General features: G+C 36.8%; 1 protein-coding gene and 1 long non-coding RNA gene across 4 annotated transcripts in view; one reads left to right on the top strand and one right to left on the bottom strand.

Annotated features, from left to right (window-relative positions):
• LOC122566990 (rho GTPase-activating protein 7-like) overlaps positions 1–23,249 on the top strand; it is a 352,400-nt gene that overhangs the window by 222,654 nt on the left and 106,497 nt on the right. The window lies entirely within an intron of this gene.
• LOC122567074 lies at positions 10,696–12,589 on the bottom strand. Its single transcript, XR_006316693.1, has 3 exons — positions 12,356–12,589; positions 11,396–12,201; positions 10,696–10,932 (listed from the first exon to the last, which is right to left on the bottom strand). It is a non-coding gene; the product is annotated as an uncharacterized LOC122567074 (long non-coding RNA).

Genomic DNA, 23,249 nt, shown 5'->3' with positions numbered 1-23,249 from the left:
TGGCAAATTCTGGTAATCGTCATACTTGGACCGTGTCCTCTTCCTCGTTGGAATCGTCCACAGAGGGTCGTTATTTGACAGTCTACAGTTGTATTGTTTCGATTTCTCTATGTTAAGCTGTGTGTTGTAATGCTGTTTCTCGGAGAATAAAGAATAATTAATAATTGTCTCTTTCTGGTATTGCTTTTCTTTGAAATTCTTCTTTGTAGTTAATTGAATATATATTTGAAAGAATCTTTAGTCTTTTCTTTAGCGAATAATCTTTTCATTAACTGGGAACGTTTTCGTTATATAACAGTTAATATCCTTTTGTTATATCGAAGTAACTTTTAGTTAATAATGCTAGTAACTAGTAGTTAATACATTAATAAAAAATGTACGTATTAATGTTTGAATAATAGGTATAATTAATTGTGGTGTAACGCATACATGATAAGTGAAAATCGCCAGTTGACAGAACAATATTTCCTTTCGATAATTCGAAAACTAAAGTACGTACGATATATATGTTATGTATGATGTTATGGTATGATTTTTAGTTATTGTAATATGTGAATTCGTTTCCTAAAATATGGGTATGCATTTATGAATCATCCTGCATAAATTATGATCTCTATATGTAATAATTTGGGTCGCCAATGACAAATTGCCGTTTATGATATAGTATAAAGTGTTTGCATGCGGTTCTAATTTGATATTCAGTAACAGTAAATAACAGTTTAAGAACATCTTCAATCCTAACTACAAACTATTCCGTCCTCCGTCGAATTTACGCAACAAAAAGCCCACATCGAACATAGATAGAAGAAACGATCGAAGAACTAAATTGGCCGAGATCTAACGAAGAATCGTCGAATGTAAACGCATCCACGTGTTCGTGGACGGCCCCGAAGGATCGTCGGTGTTCTCCTCAGGGCCTGGCGCCGCTGATCTTCCTCAGCCGCTTACTTCCTGATGCGCCGCGAATCATTCGCAGCCGGACTGATTTACGACACGTCAGAGAGCTTTCGACGTCCCGAAATAGCGGTGGACCGTTTAACAAAAACAAACGCCGTTTATAAATGCCGGTCTTGATGCATTGTTGAGAAAATACACCCTGAGAAAGACGCTGGGTGACGTCACGGGCGCACGCCACCACCACTCTTTGCTCCAACTCAGACGCCCCGTGTTATTTGTTTAGGTTTCCCGTCCATTCGCAGGGCGTCATCCCTTAAGCTCCTGATTATTTTATTGCCACGATCCTCAGGGCCGCCATAGGAACCAAACTGACTCCTCGACGCGGTGGTCAACGGCTCTGACGTGAAAGCCAACAGATACCCCTTTGTGTTCCGATCTATTATTAGAACCGACCGAGAGCAAGTAGAGAATATTTCGGAGCGTTGTTAGTACATAAAATAAAGGAGGAACTGAGGGAAAAGCAAGAGGAGTGAGAAGAGGAGGTTGATGGCGGTTTATAACGGAGGTGTTCCTTGGCGTTTAGAGATCTGTACGTCAGCGCGTTTCGTGCTCGCTTCAGATTTTATCGTGTTTTTGCGATTGCCGCACGTGGCGTCGTTGAATGAGCTGAGCAACGTTTTGGAGAACGTTCGTTCTCTTTTTTATGGAATTGGGCGAATTTTAGGATGTGTTTTGAGACGCAATAAAGAATTAGACATGGGTTTTGTTTTTCTTCGTGGCAATGAAATTGTTGGAATGAAGTCTTGGATATAATAATGATGAAGTTGAAATACTCTTTTGGAAAGTAGGTGTTATTATTAGGACATAATATAAAATTGCGCAAACATGCTGTACTTTCGCTTTGAAAGTAACTCAGCTCAAAATTGTTAGCTTTTCTTACAAACTGCAAAGAACTGCTTATGAATATGTACATTATTTCGTTAACATTAAAGAGATAGATATGCTAAAAATAAATATATAGGTACATATATACAATCATGTTCTGTGTTTCAAAAGCGTGTGACTCTAAAAAACTTCCAAACATTCTTCGAGCTGATTCACTTTTGCAAATAAGGACGCAATATGTGAAATCTATAACAAAACTTTTAATAAATTACATCAATATCTGACTGTAAAAAGTTCATTACAAAAAATACAAAGAATAAAAGCCTGAAACCCTAATGAAATAGTTTGTTCTTTGTATTTTCGATATAGTGACACCACTAACGAATCGATTCGGTTTCTGCACAAAATCGTATACATTCTTTAGAAAAAAAATTTTCAATTTAGTTAGTGACCCTCTAGGCAGTGAGGATCTCACGTTTTTGCCAAAAGATATCCGTTAATGGAGTCACTTGGAGCCTGTTTGTTTAGGTTCTTTTAGTTCATGCGTCGTTCTTTCAACTTCGAACGGTTCCTCACGGTTTGCAACGAAGATGAAAACGTTGCGTTTCGTTTTATCAAGTCCTTTTCTACGGATCCTGTTGTCGTATATTTATTTAGAAAGAAAGGTGATCGATCATGTTGTTTGCACAGGACCCGTATTTGCGAATCGTGTCATGGATCTCTTTGCTTTTCGACTTCTTTTACGATGTTCTTCGCAGAAATGTAAGATCAATTGATATGTCGCCTTTGCAAATAGTGAAACAGTTCTGATGGTTGATTCGATAATGTTAACTTTACCACTTAACTTCGAATAACGCCGCTCACACTTGATCAAAATCTCCGGTGGAAGACCTTCGAAAAGTGAAGGTAGTCATGCAATTACTCACACAATTGACAGATTCCAAGGCAAGTAATTAAAGATAAGGTGAGAGAAAATAGGATATAGCAAACTATAAAAAAATTTTGTACAGGTTAAAATTTTTATACTATAATAGTTAAAATTAAAGTTAAACTTTGTTTCACGTTTCTATGATTAAAAACAAAAATGTTAAATAAAAGCGCTTTAAAATTAATAGACTAAAAAATTAAGTAAAGATCACGTTTTCGATATATAATTAAATTTCTTTTCTCGATTCAATTGAACTACAAATGCTGCATTTTTTTCTCTAAATAAATGTACACGCGCGTTCCTCTGAAATTACAAACTACTCCTGTCATTGCGATGACGCACAGCCACGCGGCTTAAAACGCACCTATAACGAGAGAAGTTTGCCACTGAACGGTGGTCCCACGTGCAACGTGCTTTTGAACGGTCGTGATTAGCATTGCTCTCTAATGACCACGGTATTAAACGTAAATTGGGACTCGGCTGGACTACCGCATGCACGTGCAGGATTTCCATCGTTTTGTTTGCGCCTTTTCTTAATCCTGTGAAAGAACTTTCGGGATTTTAAACACCTAAATTCTGATGGTTAAAATTCTGTTCTTTTCTCCTAGAATTACTGTAATTTATTTTTTGCTGTATAAGAAACGGAATATAATGTTTTCTATGCAAATGTTTTGGACGAACGTTCAAGACTAAAAATTAAATTTTTTAATGTAGTGTCAAATGAATTTTGGAATTAATACATATTTAAACTATATAATTGATTAAACTATTAAAATTAATAAAATAAATTATTTACTAATTTTGATTTTAATACTTTTTTTTAGACCTTGTATCATATATACTCTTCCAGCTTCTCAAATCATTTAAACGATGACAAATAGAAATACAGAATTCATAAGACAGGAGTTTGTCGTTCCGTGAATGCCTGGAGATAGGCACATTTTCGTTCAAGTTCGAGATCGAGGACGCGATTTCGAAGGTTGTGCACGCTTTTTTGCATGCGATTTACGCGCACGTGCGTAAGCACGTTCGGATGCAGTCGCTCCGATGCTCCGAGGCTTTTGTCGAAAAGTTTCTTGGACGGTCGATTCAGGCATTTGGGTCAAGGTTCCTTCAGGCTCAACGAGCACGATAATTTATGAAACCGCTCCGGTGAATCGATTAGCCGATACTTTAGGGAACGGATTGTGGAGCGAATCGTGGCAAATGGAGTGTGCACAACTCTTTTGTGCTCCATTCGATCTTTTTGTTTCTTCTCCCTCGTTGTCATTCTTCGAACGGGTTACAACATTAACACGAATTTCCTTGTACCATCGAGAACATTCTTGAGGAATGTCCAACATTATTCTGAGTTAAATTTTTTTTTAAATGAACATATTAAGTTCTATATATATTTTTTACGTATTATATATTTTATCTTTCTCGATAGACAAGTAAGTATATTCTGCTGTATCATTTAACTATTCCATTATTTTATCCCCTATCTTTCTCTCCAGATCTCGGAAAAGGAAAGCAAAAATCGATAGTCTGACGCTTTATATATAAAATATGTTAAGCGAGTTCCCAATGTAATTAAGAAAAATTTGCTCTAATATTCGTACGTTTTGTAATTTTCAACCCCATTTTGTCACAATTGTCAAAATTCAATCATCTTTATAGAAATCCCTAATATTTTAAATTCAATTTATAAAAATGGTATTTTAATTTCAATTTATAAAAAGCTCGTCTATTAATCTGTACAGCTCCGATTTCCATTCAAGAGAAGTCTGACGCAAATATTTGGTTCTCGCGTTTAATTGTAAGAAAGTTCGCGAAATTTCGCATATATAAGGATTTTGATTTACGACACGTGTAGCCTCTCATTCCTCTACACACGTGCTCTGTTTACTCGTGGAGTTTGCGTCGAACTATCGAGGCAAGTGACGAGGTAAACCAAAATCCATCGACAAAAGGCACGATGTGGGTTGTTCCATCGTACGATCCTGTAAACGTTGTCGACCGGTTCCACCACTGACCTATTGAAAATCAATGTCCTGGACCTTGGACAAGGCCTCTTTTTCTCTTTCTTTTTCTCTGTCTTTCTCGCTCTGCCTTTTCCTATCGTCACACGGATGATCGCACTTCACTCTCCTGTAAACATCGCGCGAACCCTGCAGAATACGAGGGTGGCAGGAACAGTTCCATCGATTTACACACGATATGAACTTCGTTTTCGTGATACAATAACAGCGAAAGTAACAGCAATCTTCCTGTTACGTGAACCTTCAGATTTGTCTATCATATTAACTAGTTCTTCAGCTCTTTTGAACATTTTGGGTTGTGAAAAAGATTTGTTCGACGAATTATTACGCGCATTACATGTGTGTGAAACACATGCATTTGATATTATTTAATTCTAGTTTTTAATTTTTAATCAATTTTCATTATCATTTAATACATGTACCTATATGTATACGAAATGCGGTTTAACTTTTTAATATTTACACGTAATAATACGAAAAGTACATAGAAACGTATATTTTACCTATAAAACAACATTTTCACGTACAGATATTTTTATTGCTTTTATAAATCGAATTAACTGTAAAAAATATATTGAATTTTTATTATCTTTCCATGTTCGTCACTTATTGTTTTTTCAGAGAAGCGAAAAATCGAGACCAAATTTTCTTGTTTGAGTCTTCCATACCTTCTCCCGGTTTCTCTTTTATTTCCATGAAAATAAAATAAAGCAATGTATTTTTGTGGCTCTTCTTCGCTCATGTTTTGTTTGAAAGCGCAATACTCTATCCAACAGGGAAGAAATCACGTGATCTGAGTTTATTCGTTTCGAAATGTTTGTTCCTTTGTAAATGAAACAAATACGTAGCTTTTTCAAACGAAGAAGGTTTATATTTTGACAACATCCAAACAAACTTAACGAACAATTTAATTTTTCCAAATAAATTTATAATAAAAGAATAAAATTAAAAAGAATGCTATTATACATTTATATACAGGAAGAGTTTGTACAACTCTGAACCAGATTTTAGATTAGAAATAATATCCAAGATGATGTCCTCCAAAATGATAACTTAGATACTTATTTGAACTCTGGAAATATAATAACCTTTGCTTCTGACCGATTTTACCGCCTAACTATATCTTTTATTCCAACTATAGAAATGCTGGAAACGTTGTACTGAAACGGTATAATGTCATCGTGAGCGCACATCGAAAGCTGAACAGCCCTTTCCGTTCTTTTTCTAAAATTAGCTACGTGTAAACAAGCGGCTGATCAATGATTCAGGCGTCGTTCAGTCTCTTTGTGCCAAGTGCAAGACGGAAGGAGGTACTTGAAGCTTTACAAATACACCTCTGCCACGGATGCTTCTATTTTAATTCGGTTTCGATCTGCGCCCTTTATTTAGATCGACAACATTGTCCTGGGATAAAAACGCGACTAGAAATGTGTTTCGCCCGAAACCGACCCAAATTTACGACTTTAATTTCCACCTTGAAACTTCGAACCAGCTGCTTGATTAATTAATCCTTTGGTTAAAAGTAGCTCGTTAATTCTTGCACAATTTTCGGATTCTTTAATACCAGAACTATCACAATGATACAGTTAACAAATGATAAATTCGTAATTTTTTATAGAAATTGTCTAGATTTTTGGATTTACATGATTTTTGCAATGTATGCGAATAAAGGATTTTTTTTAAAGGATATCACGTTAGGTTAGAAAAGTATTTTCTCATGAGCAATCAACATTCTACATATACGGGGTTGATGAGTTTTGTCTTTTAATAATTTGTTTACGTCTTTCATAAAATTAAGTGTTAGTAAAAACAGATTTCTCCTAAAAACTCTGCTAGATTTTTCGCAGAATATAAATCTATGATTTCAACACTTATTATTAATCTACGGTCAGTCACTGATATTTTTAATAAAAATTCGGCGATTTAATTTATCGTCGAGATAAAATATACCCGTTCGTAGAACATTTTCAAGGTGAATCCGAGCCTTTAAAAAGACTAAGGAAACTCTAACTGCGACAGAGATGGGAGCGTTCGTACTGTGACTCTGTTTCAAGAGGATTTAAAAAAATGTTAAACGAGGTGTATCGAGTACCTGTATCGAGTACCTGTATCGAGATGTGTCATGCATTTATATGCAGCCACGGCCGATTTACGGCAAAGCTTCACGGCAACCTTACTGCAAACGTTAACATTCACGATGGTGTTCGCACAGAGATTTGACACTTCTCGGTTAGTCTTAGCATAGACGAGCAAACAGGCTGACAGCGCGTGATACCGCAAACCTGTGGCAGTCGGATCGCTGACAAACGTTCAGTGAGAATGCATCGCTGCATCGACGACGTCTCGATGGAATCAACACCACCTATATAATGGAATTCGTTCAGCGACGTGCGTCGCTTTTAACCAAAACGAGAACACGCGTACAACCTTCATGCTTGTAACACGATACGTTGTACGTGCATACGAATGTTTACTTGTGTTGACTGTTAATTGATCGTAAAAAGAGACGTGTCTGTATATTTCCTTCGCGTTTTTTAAGATAATGCTATCACCCCTTTAATTTTTATTTATTAACAACTGGATTGATTAAATAGATTTTTGCATTTTTAAATTAGTAGTTTCGTCACGACCATATCCATCTCAGAGAATCTGTCGAGCTCAGCGCATTGAGTATAACAAACAGTACAATATTCCTACTTTTCTATTTTTCTTATACGCCTCTTATAACGTTTACGAGAAATGGAAACTAATAATGTAAACATTCTGTTTATTTATGTGCGTCTAACATTTTAGCATCCTAAAAATAACTTAGCTTAATTTTTTATAAATTTCTTCAGATTTAAGCTACGTACACTTTTCAATAAAATTTCAAAAGGGATCTTCCATTACTGCAATGTATCTATGTATATGTATGAATCTGAAAATTTTTCTATCCTCCGAAACTCGTACAATTTTCAATAGGATTGCAACGAACTTTATAAAATATCACGTAAGCTGCTTCTCAGCAGGAAAAATTCCATTCGTATGAGAAGTTTTCTCGTCTTTCGCGCAACTGACACATGACGTAGCAGAATTTTCAGTATACAGCAATTCATTGAGAAAATACACGAGGGAGAACAGTGGTATCCGGTGAAGTTCAACGAACGCCCAGCCCATTACATTAGAATATTGGCTCGGTTGACGCCTTCTCCTCCTTCGTCTCCTTCTTTCCTCCTCTTCTTCCTATGTTTCTTCTTTACTTTCTCCCTGCGCTTTACCCTTGCTGAACGTCGTTCTTGTTTACCTCTACCAATTTTATACTGCACGTGCCCGAATCCTCTCTTGTAATCCCCATATAGGTGAGGATACGAAAAAGTTTCTACTTTGATATATTTTTGTACGCTACACTTATTTTTAACTATTAGGATGAACGCAAATGTAGGTTTCAATTTTTCGAGTGAAACTGCTGTCAGTGTCGAGGAAAGTTATAAGTACATTATCTTCTTCGGAATAATAGAAAAGGTTACCTGTTTCTGCCCTTAATAAATCATTCCCCGAGATATTAAAAAACTTCTTGCAAAATTCTCCTCCATTGCCTGTAATTCAATCCAAGAAATCCGAACACCGTCTAAACAATATGCACTTGATCCTTCTTTCGAGTCTTCAAGCCCCATCAATCTCGTCGTAACTTTCAAAACCAAACTACTCACTATCTCCTTCAACTTTCGCATTAACAAACTATACTAGAGCTTCGTCACGTTGCACCAACGAGCGTCTGTCATCCGAAGTAGGATAGAACGCTTGCAAACGCTGTTTTTTCGTTTGTCAGACAAGTCGTCGATTTCACATTGAGCCACAACATCGAGGCCGATATTCAAATGTCGAATTCTTTGCAGAATTTGATACTTTGTTATGACGTAAAAGGGAAAATAATAGTTAGATAATAGTTAGGAGCTAAGATAATGATGAGGAATACTTAGGTTCACACGACAATCTGAATAATATCTCGCCTCTTTTGTAATTTGGTTGTACATTTACGCAATCAATTTTTTCTTGTTTGGCTTATTAGTAGAATTTCTATAAAATACCCTCCGTTAAACAATACAGTATAATAAATCAAGAATTCATTTTGAATATTCCTTCCCTAAAGAATCCATTTCTCTTTACTTTCTAATAACAGGTACATTATAATATATCATAGTAATATGTAAATATTCGAATCTTATTCACATTAGACGAGAAACATCACAATGTATTTGGCTCGATTCGAGCCAATTCTACCCCAAGAGGTTCAATCGCTTGGATGTTGATATTGCAAAGAGCCTCCCCCGACTTCTCAACGCGCGAGGCGTTCGTTGCTTAAGACCGTTTATCTCAGGCTGGTAACGGCGCATTCATTCATGCGCGCGGATATTGTGCGCGCCGTTCACTCACCACCTACGTGCATCACGAACGTTTCGTGCGATCACCACGGCGCGAAGCCAATGTCATCTGCGAGAAGTTGGCAATTTCCTCGGCAATCCGAGCCATCTCGCGCGATTACAGACTTTACGACCGTGGAAAAACGCGAAGACGATTATTAAGTCCGCGGGCGAAGTTCACTGCGGGATGAATCGTAAATTCTCCAACTTTTACCCTCGCCCTCTTCGCTGCTTAATATTCCTTGATTAATTGCCGCCGCTGTGGGAGGAAGGCAAGGTTAAAAAATTCCATTGTCAGATTGAAGATTCTAAGTATCGATGTTGTTCGTGGATTTACTAACTTTGTTAGTTACGATAGGCGGATATCTTTCTTTCTGTTTCGTAAATATCAGTTTCGGAGCAAACAACTCGTTTCTGTAGTAAGCGGAATAGACGAGTGGGTGAAAATTGGTCGTTGCAAGTCGCTTATAGGTCTTCAAATCATTGATGTGTAGGTGGAAGTTAAATTAAACAGAATCCTAAAAGTCTTATAATATCGAAGTACAATTATATTATGGATTGTTTATTAATGGGAAGAGGAGATTGATGCGAAACAATAATGGATACTGAATGTAAATAAAGTAACACTAGAGCTTCGTCACAACACGAACGGATAGAATAATTAAAATCGAGACTAATATTTGTACGATTGGATTGTATACAATTAGCAGATAGTTAAATTTCACTTCAGATTGAAAATTCTCAGCCTGAAACAATACGAATGATGTTTGTGGATTATTTGCTCCAATTCACAAATGGATCTCCTATATAAATTGTCAATAGTATTAGTATGCAATGCTTAGATGTTACAGTATTCAAGATTTCGATCTCTCCCTCTCTTTGTTTTAACGTTTACATTTTATATGATGAAAGCTTTTAATAATATTTATCACGTGAAGTACAGAATATACACAAATTACAATTTAACGATTCCAAAACTGAATAACTTAATTCCAATTTTGCGAACGTAATTAAAATAGGTAAAACGGTTTTTCCCAATTCCTTCAATTCCTAAATCATCCATAGTTAGATGCACAAACCACCACAATCTACTTACTATCCAACGGACAACAATCGATGGTTAACTTTTGTCAACTTCGACTCGAGCGAAATTGAATTCCAGTCGGAAAATCGCTGTCTACCTGATCAATCGTATATTTTAAAAACCATTTTAGAAGGTGAGAGCTTACGTGTAGAATATCTTTTAATGGGTTGCACCACCCCGAAGGGTGCGGCCCACACGTGACGATAATGATAGTCGCGTTCCTTTCACGAGAAACCGCGAAAACTAGGAAAACCATGCGCGTTGTGTACACGTACCGTTGAAACGGGTAATAAGTCCAGGTAATCGGTATGGGTTCTTTCAATCGGGCCACTTCTCATGACTCTTAGCCTCGCTTTCAATGACTTGATTGTAGCTCATCTCGCGTGCAAGATACTAACGTTACTACTAGTTTCTAGATTCTAGATCCTAGACACAGAAAGGTTTCTGTGAACTCTGTTCCCTCTTCCCTCGACACTCGTTTACCCGGCCATAGTCCGAGGAATTTGATGGAACGAGATGTATGATTAAGGTTTCTTCTTTTCCTCCTCGAGGTTGCATACAGATGAAGGGATATTGTGTATGCTGTACGTTCGCGATTACGTCGAATGGAGGATACGATGATTCTGACTGACGTGATAAGATGTTGTAGGTTGTAATGGTGATATTCGCGGAATGCCAGCTGTTGATAGTTTATGGTGACTTCGGTATTAAGATTTCCTATTAGAAGAAGAACGAGGTATAAGTGGAACGATTACGTAATTAAACCTTTCGCTCATACTGGATTTATGGAATATTTTTAGAAATAAAAAATTTCACGCGATTCGTTTATTGAACTCTATACATTTTAGAAATTTATTTATTCCATAGTTATATATAAAATTGGTATATTAATTTATTAGTGTGATGTACTTCTATTGTAAATATTGAATGTATTTGGTATATCCTATCGAATGAAATCACCAATGTAATTTCCGATATCTATACCCTTTATAATTACGAAACTCATATATTCATTTATTAGTGATAAATATATTTTGTACATGTTATTGAATAGCATCGCCATTAAAATAAATCAATAGTAAACGAACGATTACAATAAATAATATTATCCAATGATAAATCAGTAATAAACAATATTATAAATTAGATGTAGTAATATTATAATTAATTATGGTGATACCTTTTCATCGAACGTAGTACGATTGTTGTGGCACGATATAAAATTAATATGATATACATTCTACATGTTCATTTATATTTTATTTCGAAAGAATGTAAAATTTTCTTCGATCTATGCAGATTTGTACGACTTCGTCGTATTACGATCTTTTTTTACTTGATGTTTTTCTACGAGAAGCTGTATTTTGCACGACAAGGATAATCGCAATACGATTGCCATACCGAGTTCAACATCATCGAGAGGAGTCCCATAATTCTTAGCCCACTTCGATGATTGCTGCTCGTCTGGTTTGAAATAAAACACAAGAGTTATTGGATACGTCTGAATTGCACCGTTCAAGCATAACAGGAAGTACTCTCGCGCATCCGCAATGCTAGCCTTCCTGTAGGATTGTTTCGAACAATTTCGTTGTTAACGTCATCCGCTTTCGGGCAAACTCATATCGCAAAATGTCTATGCAATTTCATGATATCTACGAAACATTATAAAAACAGGCAAGCATTATCTAAATGGAGTCAGATATATTGTAAAATATTAGCTCTAAAAATATAACATATGTAAAGTCTTATCCCGTAATTGTCTCTTCCTTCTCTTTGACCTAGTACCTAATATTATCAATAGTTTGATAACCCGAACAGTTGAACTGCCAATGGTACAAATTACCAATAATTTATACTTCATAATTATTTACATCTCTTAATTCATATTTGTATCTGTACCAAAATTAGGTTTCTATATTTACATCTGCAGAGACTAGTATAAAAAGTACTTTGAGGCAAAGGAATTCTACGCTGACATCTTAATTTCTGAAACATAAAATAAACAATCAGTCTATAATTTTGGCTAACAATGTATATTTTTCAGTGTATAACATGCTTTTACAAATAGCTAACTTTAACGCTCAGTGACATAAATAAATAAAAAGCACTCTCAAAACTTTGATAATGTTTATGAACTTACTGAATCCATCAAACAATTGGCCAGAGAGCAAGGAATGTAGGGGACATTGCACCGTGAAATATTAAAGCACGATCCGTCGCTCGAACGAGGTCATTTCGAAAGGGGAACAAAGTACGAAACACATAGAAGCGATTATAGCAATTACTCGATGTCGGAACATGCACTCAGTTGCATCAACGTTTGCGTCCACCGCATCTGGTATTCCTGACTGAATTGCGCGATACCATGCTCGCATCCAAGTCGTCGGATCGCGATAACGAAACGGCCAGCTGGTTAATTAGATACTGCCAGGCCTCGATAGACAATTAGGCTGTTCGACGGTCGATCATAATATCGCGAATTTAACGAACATCGCTCGTCTCCCCGACAAGCAATTATAACGTTGTTAACACTCCATCTTTCTCCTCTGTTCCAGGTACGTAGCTATAAACGAGGTACACAAGGTAGCAATGGACACAACAATGTTTACTGTGTGTGAGTAACAGAAAATGTTTGAATAGTTTATTTTATTTTCTTGTATGAGTTTCTTCGAAGGAAAACTTTTACTTTTTGTCAATTTCTCAATTCCATTACATAGGTACGTGATAGGTATGTTAATATTCAGTTACCAAGAGGCAAATAAATTCGAAGACTGTAACTAAACAATTGAAAAATCCCAACAAGTAATCTATTTCTATTTTCCTTTATAAAACTGTGAGAATAGAAACCCTACCGAATTCTAATTCCGTCCAATTGCAAATTCTATTTCGAAATCTGTAAAATGAAACATTACCGTACATTTAAATCTCGTTGATACATAAATATCTATGCACAGTTTCAACCCAAATGTCAAATCATCAATCCCTCCACGGCCTTCTGTCCTCGATATCTTCAAAAAAACCACATATTCTCATCATTCCCACGTAAATCATAATTGCCGATCATCGTATGTTATTGTGTCTTCGATGATGTATTTATGATCGAAAGTCGCGAGACCTCGTTCGACGTAGGGTGAAGGAGGTTGGTTCGAAAAGGGGAGGAAACGGGCGAAGATTGGGGGAGAAAAATGGCGTGTGTTGTGCATAGTCGGACCGTTTGGGGCCGCGGGCTGCGTTGCTGCGGAATTAATGCCCACGTGAAAATTGATACCACGGCTTAGCGGCGTCGTTTCGAAATTTATGCGCGATCGCGCTGGCTCGCGTCCGTCATTCGCCACCTACGAATTTCCAGGGAAAGCCGATACACTGGTCGTCCCACTTTGACCGTTCCGTTCCATCGCGAGCGAGTGAAAACGAGAGCATTGTTCTTCGGGATTAGAGAGCGACGGGATGGCCGTTCGCTGGATACGGAATGAGGTGTTACGCGGAAACGGCGACTCGAATTGTTCGCCGCGCGTCATTTCCGTTCTGCCCCAGGATGAGAATTATGCAACGTGGAGATTGCGTGCCGGGGTTTTATATTATACAGGGTGTCATAAAATGCGACTTACCCTTTTCGACCTGAATTGCTTCTCTCAAATGAAATTTTAAGTAAAAAATACGTAGTAACTCGGAATATCTCGTAGAATCTCGGAAAATGAGAAAATGTAAAAACTGTGAAGAAGGAAATATAATGGAGTCTCGGTTATCCCAGTCACGTTTAGCCGAAGTTATGTATTACTCGAGGTGGTTTGAACTTTACCATAACTTCATTTTTTGCCGAAATTTTAACACGAAAAATACGAGAGTGTAAATAGTCAACTATTATGAAAGTGCTTAGATAAATTTTCAATTGATTAAATAATGAGCTAACGATTTATTATTATTATTTTATTTAATTATTATATTATGTAGTATAATAAATTTTAATTAATTAAAATGTTAAGTATGTAGTAAATTAATGTTAGCTGAAAGGTTTACAATTCCAACTAAGGAGAATAAAAAATGTTTGATCATGGTAGACTTTAAATACCTTTCGTGTAAAATGTAATTTATTAAGTCATTCTATAAGTCATTGTTTGTATTAATAATTGAACGAGATGAATGAGTGGAAAATGTAAATGCGCGTGTCAAAGAATGTGGAAGTACATCATATGTATTGACGTTGATCCATAATTTATACGTATGAATCAAACATCAACCGTGAAAAAGGAACTGCAATTTCATACCTTTCTACGAAGTTTTATTGAACGATAATTTTTTATCGCGGTATGATATTTTTCCTCAAATTATTTTGATCAATATAGTATATATTTCAAAATTAACGTTCATGAAAAAGTTCATTTTAAGTTCAATTTCTGTTTAGCATCGTAATAACAATGTTTGTTAATATCAAGCATCATTTATTTCTCGCAATGAGTGCTATAAAACCTTCAGATCTAAAATCTTTATTTCTTTTGCCGTGGAATAAGGAGATCGCGTGAAGTTACTGTTTTAACAATTCTTATTTACGTGTATCAACAATTATTCTACACTATTATTACCACCCTGTACGTTATTACACTGTATACGCATTTTCCCCTGACGCGAGATATATTCAGCAACATGAGGGATGCTGTGTACGTAAATATGGAGAAGAAAGAAAATATCCCACATATTTCCGTCGGTAACCCTTGAACTTTGACACTTGCAGCGTTTATGGTTGACAGCGAATGAGACCGCCAGTTTAATATTCTTTGAAGAACTGAGGCTTTATTACAGCGACGGATACAATGGAAAGATTAGAAACGAAATAGAAATGGAAATACCAGAGAAACTGTCAATCCAACATGTCCGCATCTGTATTTCATTCCCAAGCTGACGTTTGCATTTCTTTGTTCTTAACAGTAACACAAAGTTCTGCTTTTAACAGCAACAATTTCCATAAAATCAATTAAGGAGGCAGTACCATGAAACACTCTCATAATTCAAACAATTATTTAGATGTTAACATTTTCCACGAATCTAATTTAAAAATTATAGTTACAGCGAAACTCCGTTTATGTGAAAGGGATTTTACTTAATGATTGATTATCTGAACTTCAGTTGAGAAAAGACAGCCTTTAAAAATTATTTCGTACTAAAGTGGCAGTCAAATTGAAATATAAAAATTCAGGGGTCGCAACGCGGTTGATATAAACGGAGTTTTACTGGAAAAAATAAATTAAAAAGTTTTAGTATTGCAATTTTAAACTTTACACAAGACGCTTGGTACAAAGAGCATAACCAGCTGCTGTAAATGGTAACGTGGTACTTTTTCGTTTCGTCGAGTACAGAACGCGCGCGCAAACGATACTTCTTTGTCCGCGGTGAAACGTAATAAAAAATATTTATGGCGGCGTATTCGGAACAATTAGCATAACACGTATCGCCCGCGGGCTAACACTGCAGATGGCTCGACACGTAACGTGGCGCCGGTAAAATTCGGACCACCCGGGAACACTTGAAGCTTCGAGCCCATAAAGACAGATTCATGCGTGTATGTAGTTTCGCAATGTATTAATCCTTAAGGAATCGCGTCCGCACGTGGGAGTAACTAAGTAACTTGGCAGAAGCGCCGGGGCTTTCGTCCTGTTTCCTTTCAGGTATCCAAGATTTATGGTGGCGAAAATAATAAAAACGTTCGACGAGCATTTTTCATACGATCTTCGTGATTCTCGTGGGTGTGTCAATGTTGTAAGGTGGATGTTTAATATGTGTAAACGAGTAACAATGCACAAGGTACTTGCACAATGCACTTTTTATATTTGACTTTTTGATTAAGCTATTGGTTCTTATCTGTTTCAAATAATGATTATTAGCATAATATTAAAACGTTATCTTTGATTTATCAAGAAGTTAATTAAATAGAATTTGTGTAATAACGTATATATTGTTCCATTGCTGGAACTTATATCTCTCAACGTTATTAATCCAATTATTATTCCGGTTGTATTATATCAATTATATTTCTTTTCAATCACCAAATAGTAGAAAAATTAGGAAGACAACTGAAATGAACTTTTCATATTTTCCCCGTATAATATTTACATGTATTTGCAAGCTTCGTACTATCTCCTTCCAACGTTGAGTCAAATACTTTCTTATCCCAATCTCTTCCTTCGTAAAGCACCATAAAAGTGATAATAACAAAGCAAAACAACGAAAAAACAAAATCTAATCCCCGGTCCCGATCTCGTCGGCAGCGCCGTGTATCGTTGCATCTTACGAGCCCCTGGTGTCGACGGTGCCCGTTCGTTATAGCGAACTTGTATCTAAATTAAGCGACCATGTCGCACAATCGTGTCCGTACGCGGAAACGTAACATTTGTCGCGTTTAATTTGCCAGCGTCCCGATCAACGGCCACGAGAAACGTTCTTTCGCCTCTTTATCGAAGGCATGAGGCCTCTTAACGAGGCGAGCTACCAGGCCTTGCTGATACCGTTCGAATTAGAAACCATAGAGCGGCGAAGAATCAGATAAGCGAGGGCTGTTATTGGCTGGCAATTACGGGACGTCGAATATGGTGGCATTTTACCGTTGATCTTCAATTAGAGACCGGACTGCTGCCGGGAGATTTCGTTCGATTTCGCTCGATTTCGTATACCGACGGTTGGGAAACCGGAAAAATTGCGGCATGATATGATACGCTTGATATACGCGCTCTTGTGCAAGGCTACGCGTGCCTCGTATCTCGCTGACCCCGGTAATTAAGAATCGTTCGGTACGGTGTGACGTTTTACCGTTGCTCGACCGTTGTTTCGGTTCTTGTTTCGTGTGTAACGTGCAGCGTGGATGTAGCCATGGTCTTGTTGCTTTCGGCAGGACTCGGCACTGGGAATCGTTTGGAAACGTTGCGTTTAAGTCTTTCGCGTGAGGTTGCAAGTGTGATTAACCTCTTAACACTCATGGTCTTTTTCACAAAAAAATGATAAATTTCTTGTTTTAAGAAAAGTTTCTTGAATATATAGAAATTAGGCTACGGTTATTTACACACTTGTAGGAGATTTAAAGGCGAAAAAATAACCATAATACACATAATATGGAAAAACATCGAAAATATTCAAAGTATATCGTTGTAATAGAAATACGGAAAATCTTGAGAACAAGGCGGTGATTATTTTCTAAATCAAAATTCATTTTGAATTCTTTGATATACGGTTAATTACGTTTTATATTTATAATGTATTATGCTGTTTCGCAATTATAAAGTTATATTTTTGTATGGTTTGAGAGACTCGGGTGTTAAGGGGTAAAGAGGTGATTGCGGTTTTAAGCATCGGATTGATGTTTGTGGCTAAATTAATTATACGCGGTTTACTGCTGGTTCGTATTTCATGAGACGTTACATAACTGTTAGTTTAATTTGTTCGCACGTTTGTGTGATTAATGATTTGATTAATGATTGGTGGATTTGTGGTGAAAGTTTTGCTATTGGTGATCGATGCGTTCTGTGCTCGGTGATTGGATTTAGCGGGTTAGTTCTTAATTAGAAACGTCTTGCGAAATTGTACGTTAAAGAAGTTGCTAAGGAAACACGCGGTTGGTGTGGAATATAAGAGAGAAAATGAGGAAGAGAATATTTATGAGAAGCAAATAAATGATGCTGGAGAATGTGAATTTTATTTTATTGGTAAGTCCCTAGTATCCTATTCTGCCATTGGCTATAACCAATAATATTCCATTTGGAAGTCCAATAATATTGCAATTTAAAATTTAAAATTCAAACTTTAAACTATATCATTTTCAAATTCCGAAGAAGGTGAACAAACCACAGAATTTTTAACAAAGCGATATTTAAAAAATCAAATATGAACAAGCCGTATAGCATAAATATAAGTATGAGAATCTTAAACGTAGTCTAACAAATCTATGAACACAAATTCATCTACGATATTGACCAACAGAAAAATTTCCAAGTTTTTATACGAAGAAATTCAAATTTGAATAAAATACAATATAAGTCATTCAAATTCTGATATGATAAAATGAAACAAGAGTATATACAACTACAAAGTCTTAAACGCAACAAAAGAGTTATACATCTTATTCACAAAATTTCTTCACTTCCACCCACCAGAGTCATCCGTCAATATAATTTGTATATCTCCTTAAACTTCCTGGTATTTCCGTAACATCTGCAACAAGTTCAATCAGCTGCAATCACACGATTCGCATTCAGGGATGATTTCATAAGTTTTCGCATGAAAACCAGCTCTCGATCCGTGGTACGAACTTCATTATGCTGAATAATTATGAGTAGCGAGGAAATCCGGTTTCCAAAGGATTGCCCCCGAAAAAAGAAGGCAAACGTAGATTGCTGAGTTCGATAGCATAGCACCGCCATAGCACTACGCTCAGGACTCGTTCTCCCTTCGCCATCGAAAATATCGGACTTAATTTATGCCCCGCAATAGTACTCTCTCTAATTCTGCCCGGAGAGTGCGGTTCTGCGATCAGCAGCTTCGCTCTCAGCAGCTACATATCGCGCACACGGTGGTTGCGTGCGGATCACTTCGTGAGCTGGACGAAGGCTCACGGATAGCAAGGCCCTTGCAGCGCGTATATTCGCGCAGGAACACGATAGCAGCCATGGCACCAACCCCCTTGATTTATTTAAATCGAAAGCGTGCCATTAATCTAGCGCGAAACGGTGCCGGACCATAACACGCTTGTAACGAGCCATCCTTAACTCGATCGTGCATACACGCTTCGTTGAATCGATGGTTATTGAACGTGTTGCTGATAGATAATGAGGCAAACTTTCGTAAATGACTGTTGAACGTTCGTGGATGATTAATAGAAAACAAATGAGAGATAGTTTCGATGACAAGTGTATTGGTAATTGAAAAAGTTGTTGGGTTAGATTTGATAGAAAGTGAGAGAGGCGGAAAGAATAAAATTTGGAACGTTATGGAATTGATGGAGCAACTATTGGGACGTTTAATTATGCCTTGAAGAGGAATTACAGTGATTTTTTAGTGTTCGAATATATTTATGATATCACAGTTTATCGTGTTTTATGATGTGTACGGATCATGCATCTGTAGGAAATTTGAAGGTATAAAAATATACAGAATGTATATGATATGCAAAAATACGTAAAATATCTAAAGTACATTCTCATTTAGGTTTTATAATATTTCCTTAATCATGTTCATAAAAACATGAATTTGCATAAATATTCGATATCTATTAAATGCAATTTGATGCATAATTAGATAGTTTACAGTTCTACGGTTTATCGTATTTTATAATATATTCTCATGATTACTGTGATTTTAATGTTAACTGAAATTTCTTCATCCAATGCCATTTAAAACGATTACTTTCAATGTTTGCATTCACGAATGAGATGGCCAATAAATTTTCAAGCTGTTGAAAGTTTTGAAAAGTTAAATACCTCGACGTACAATTTCAACAGCAAACGAGGAAATTTCACTGCAGTAACATTAAAATACTTTGAAAAGTGTTTAAATTCCAATTTTATATTTAATCTTATGTTTTATTCAGAAACATTTTCAAGATTGCGTTGCAAGATAAATTTCCTTTGATATGTTTTGAACTTACTTTCCAAGTAATATACATTGTTTTACAAGGAATACTAACATCTCTACAAGTTTTCTAATACCTCTGAAATGAATTTTTTAATTAGCTCCTTAACAACTTTCAAACTTGATGCGATATATAAAGGATAGCAGTAATGAATAATATTGAAATACTTCAACTTCCAATGTTAAAATTATCTCAGCTAAGAAATCACGAAAGTACAATGTTTAAAATTCATTTTCAAATTTTCCAATGGACCAGGATAGAATATTCACGCATAAACTCTTAAAGATTTTTAAACCTCTGTCACCAATGTTAATACGTATAAGTTATTCCTTGTAACTATCTACTAACCTACGATATCAATTTCTACGCTTGATATCTATTTATAATCGAAAACACTACGGGAGGAACAGAATAATCTGGAAATGTCATCCATTCCACGGAAGTTGTCGTGAAACAATACTAGATACGTGTATACCAGAACTCGAGATAACTCGAATCGGAAAAAAATCGGGATCCCCGTGGTTCGCTTGGCACGTCTGGTGGCTCGCGTGCTATTTTAAACGGTACGTTACGTGAGACACGCCGCTCGCGCGTATATACACATGCACGTGTACGTCTCATTTGAATATGCGTACACGCAAGTGGCCGGACCGGCGACGATCCGCGACACGCCGGGTCCGTTTACTAATGAACTGTATTATTCGCGATATACACTGGGCTGGATTTGCATTAACACGGCTTTTATTGCATTTCATTAAATCGCCTCTTAGAAGTGCCACGGGCACCGACGACGAACCACGGGTTCGTCGATCGCCCGCTCCGACCAGGTTCCCTTTAATCCTGACTAATTGCCCGGGTCCGATAATCGAGGGCCGCGCACACCGCTCATTTGCGACGCCGTCCATACGAATTATCCGGGAAATGCGCGTGAGAAACCAAATCGGCTGACAGGGATAAGGGACTGGAAAAAGATATTGGCTAAGTTGAGAGGTTGGAGTGTTACAAATAACGTTCGTTTTTCCAGCGGTGTGGGAATAGTTGAGGTAAATGTTTTAGCGAGTGAGAAATATTTGGGCTACATAATGATGCACGATTAATAATATACGGTACGAGAACGAAAAGTTTGAAAAATAAGCGATTCGGAGCAACACTATAATTTTACAAAATGGAAATATATTTAATAAGGACAACGAATGGATATAATGCTAGATGCTTAAAATTTTTATTTGATGATCTGTAAAAGTCTAATCCACGAATGCAAATGAAAGATGCGACTAGAGAATCAAGATAAATTATCTTTCTGTACTCTCAATAAACTGCTGTCCAAAAGTTAAAATATTAAGATTACTGACTAAGAAACTGCTTATTAAATAACTTCAAACCTACTCAAATACATTCTTATTATTAAGCAACTGAGATACCATTCTCCTAAAAGCGGTATCTAAACATCTATCTATCTAAACATATCAACCAGAGTTTCCACTACTTGGATGTTACTCTTGCTCAACCGCGCCTATTCAACGAAGTCGTTTCTTATTAGTCATTCTTTCAATCTGCTTGCATCTAAAACAGCGCGATAGTTGCTTTGCCAAAATTCCTCGGGGAACTTTCACCGACGCGCATGTTCAGGATGGTGATAGAGACGATAGAACGCTTCTTTAGGATCGATTAATTTTGACAGGAGTTGAGGAGCCGCGTGTTCGATTTCACGGTTCCATAGCCATTTCACGGTAATATAACGGAGTTCCATACAACCTTGCTCCTTCTTCGTCTCTCTTATAGCGAACAGCTTGTACCGACTGCCAAGATCTGCCGGAAATTAATCATTGTCAACGGTACGACGTCGACTTGTCGAATTGTTCGCCGGACAAATTCGTAGCGAGCTTTCATGCACCGTTTGTCGGAAGTACGTAACGAAGCACGCCGTCACAGCGTTATACGAGCGGCACACGCTCGCAGTTTCAATCATGAAATCGCGTCAGGCCGTGATATACTCTCAAAACCGTGTCACGGGGGCTGCCACGACAAACCAGCGGCCACCAGAAAAAAATCTGCAGCGACAAGTACTGTTAAGCCTCTAATTATCGGCCTAGTTTCTCATAAATCAACTGATCGCGCGCTGTCACGTAACGTAGCGCCGGTTCCCGTGTATCACCGTCGTAGAAAATTTCTTTACAAGTCGTAACTGTGACTCATTAGCACCGCCTTTTCACGGGGTTCGGCTGGAAACAGCCGATACGCCTTCGAAACTGTTAGCGAGGTTTTATTTCGCCTGTTCTATTGTTCTAAGACACGCGGAGCAGTCTCGTTAGTGGTGGAATTAGGCTTCGTGTAAGGGAGATTTGATACCTCTTGGCTCGCTTAGATTCTTTATTAGGGTAGCTGTGTGTATTCTTGCTATTAGGAATTTTCCAGGCCATCTCAAAATATTTTAGTCCTTTTATATCCATATCGTGGATGTTCTAGGTTATACGAATGATGTTATAAATTATAGAAATTCATAGTTGAATACAGAATTATCAAATAATTCTGAAGATAATGGTTTCGGCATTAAGAAAACGATTTGTAGAGATAATTAATATTTTACGATGATAGATTTATGGTACCATAATAAACTACGGATGTTTATGCGTCGATTGATGATTTAAGCTATATAAATTTAAATAGACATCGCTGCGTTATTTCTGAATAAAATGAACAATCTTATGTCGAAATGTACACAATTTCTATTTTGAATGGTAAAACTTGCGAATTTAAGTAGCTATAATATTTCTTTGAAGCTCCTGCTATTCGAAATGGACACGTTATTTCTACGATACTTCTCAGTGCTTGTTTGTCTTGGCCTCTCTTTTCTTCGGTGGACGTAAAGTTCAACGCTTTTAAAGATATTTATCAGGCGTTTTTATTTTCCTGCTGTCACGGTAACCGTGCATTAATCGATACGTAAATCATCGTCTTGTCGTTGCCTCGTTACGATTGCCGTAATATTTTTAACGTACAACGAGAAGAAGTAAAAAAAAATAGCGTAGAACCGACGTGCACCGTCCTCCTTGTAATTTTGGCCTGTCTGTTTCGACGATGAAATACGATTGCCGCGTATTTCGGATGAAAGTTTCATGGCTTAAGGCGCGTTTAGACCGTCCCACCTCCAACAGTAACATCGTGAATACTTTGTATCCTTTTGACAAAGGCGAATTTTCAGTTTGTTCACTATGACGCTAAATATAGAATAATAGTTTCATTATTAGTAATGATAGATTTCCATGATAGATAAATATCTATTAAAATTATTATAGTGGAGAAATTCAAGAACAATTTAAAATATTAAGAATGCAATAATATTTACTATAGTCTATTTATAGTCCAAATACATTTATAGTCTAAATGGATGAATTATTTTTATTACGGAATTACGTAAATCATT

The sequence above is a fragment of the Bombus pyrosoma genome, linkage group LG1 (genome assembly GCF_014825855.1).
Source record: "Bombus pyrosoma isolate SC7728 linkage group LG1, ASM1482585v1, whole genome shotgun sequence".
In the NCBI taxonomy this organism is placed as follows: Eukaryota; Metazoa; Arthropoda; class Insecta; order Hymenoptera; family Apidae; genus Bombus; species Bombus pyrosoma.
This window is presented reverse-complemented; position numbering and strand designations above follow the sequence as displayed.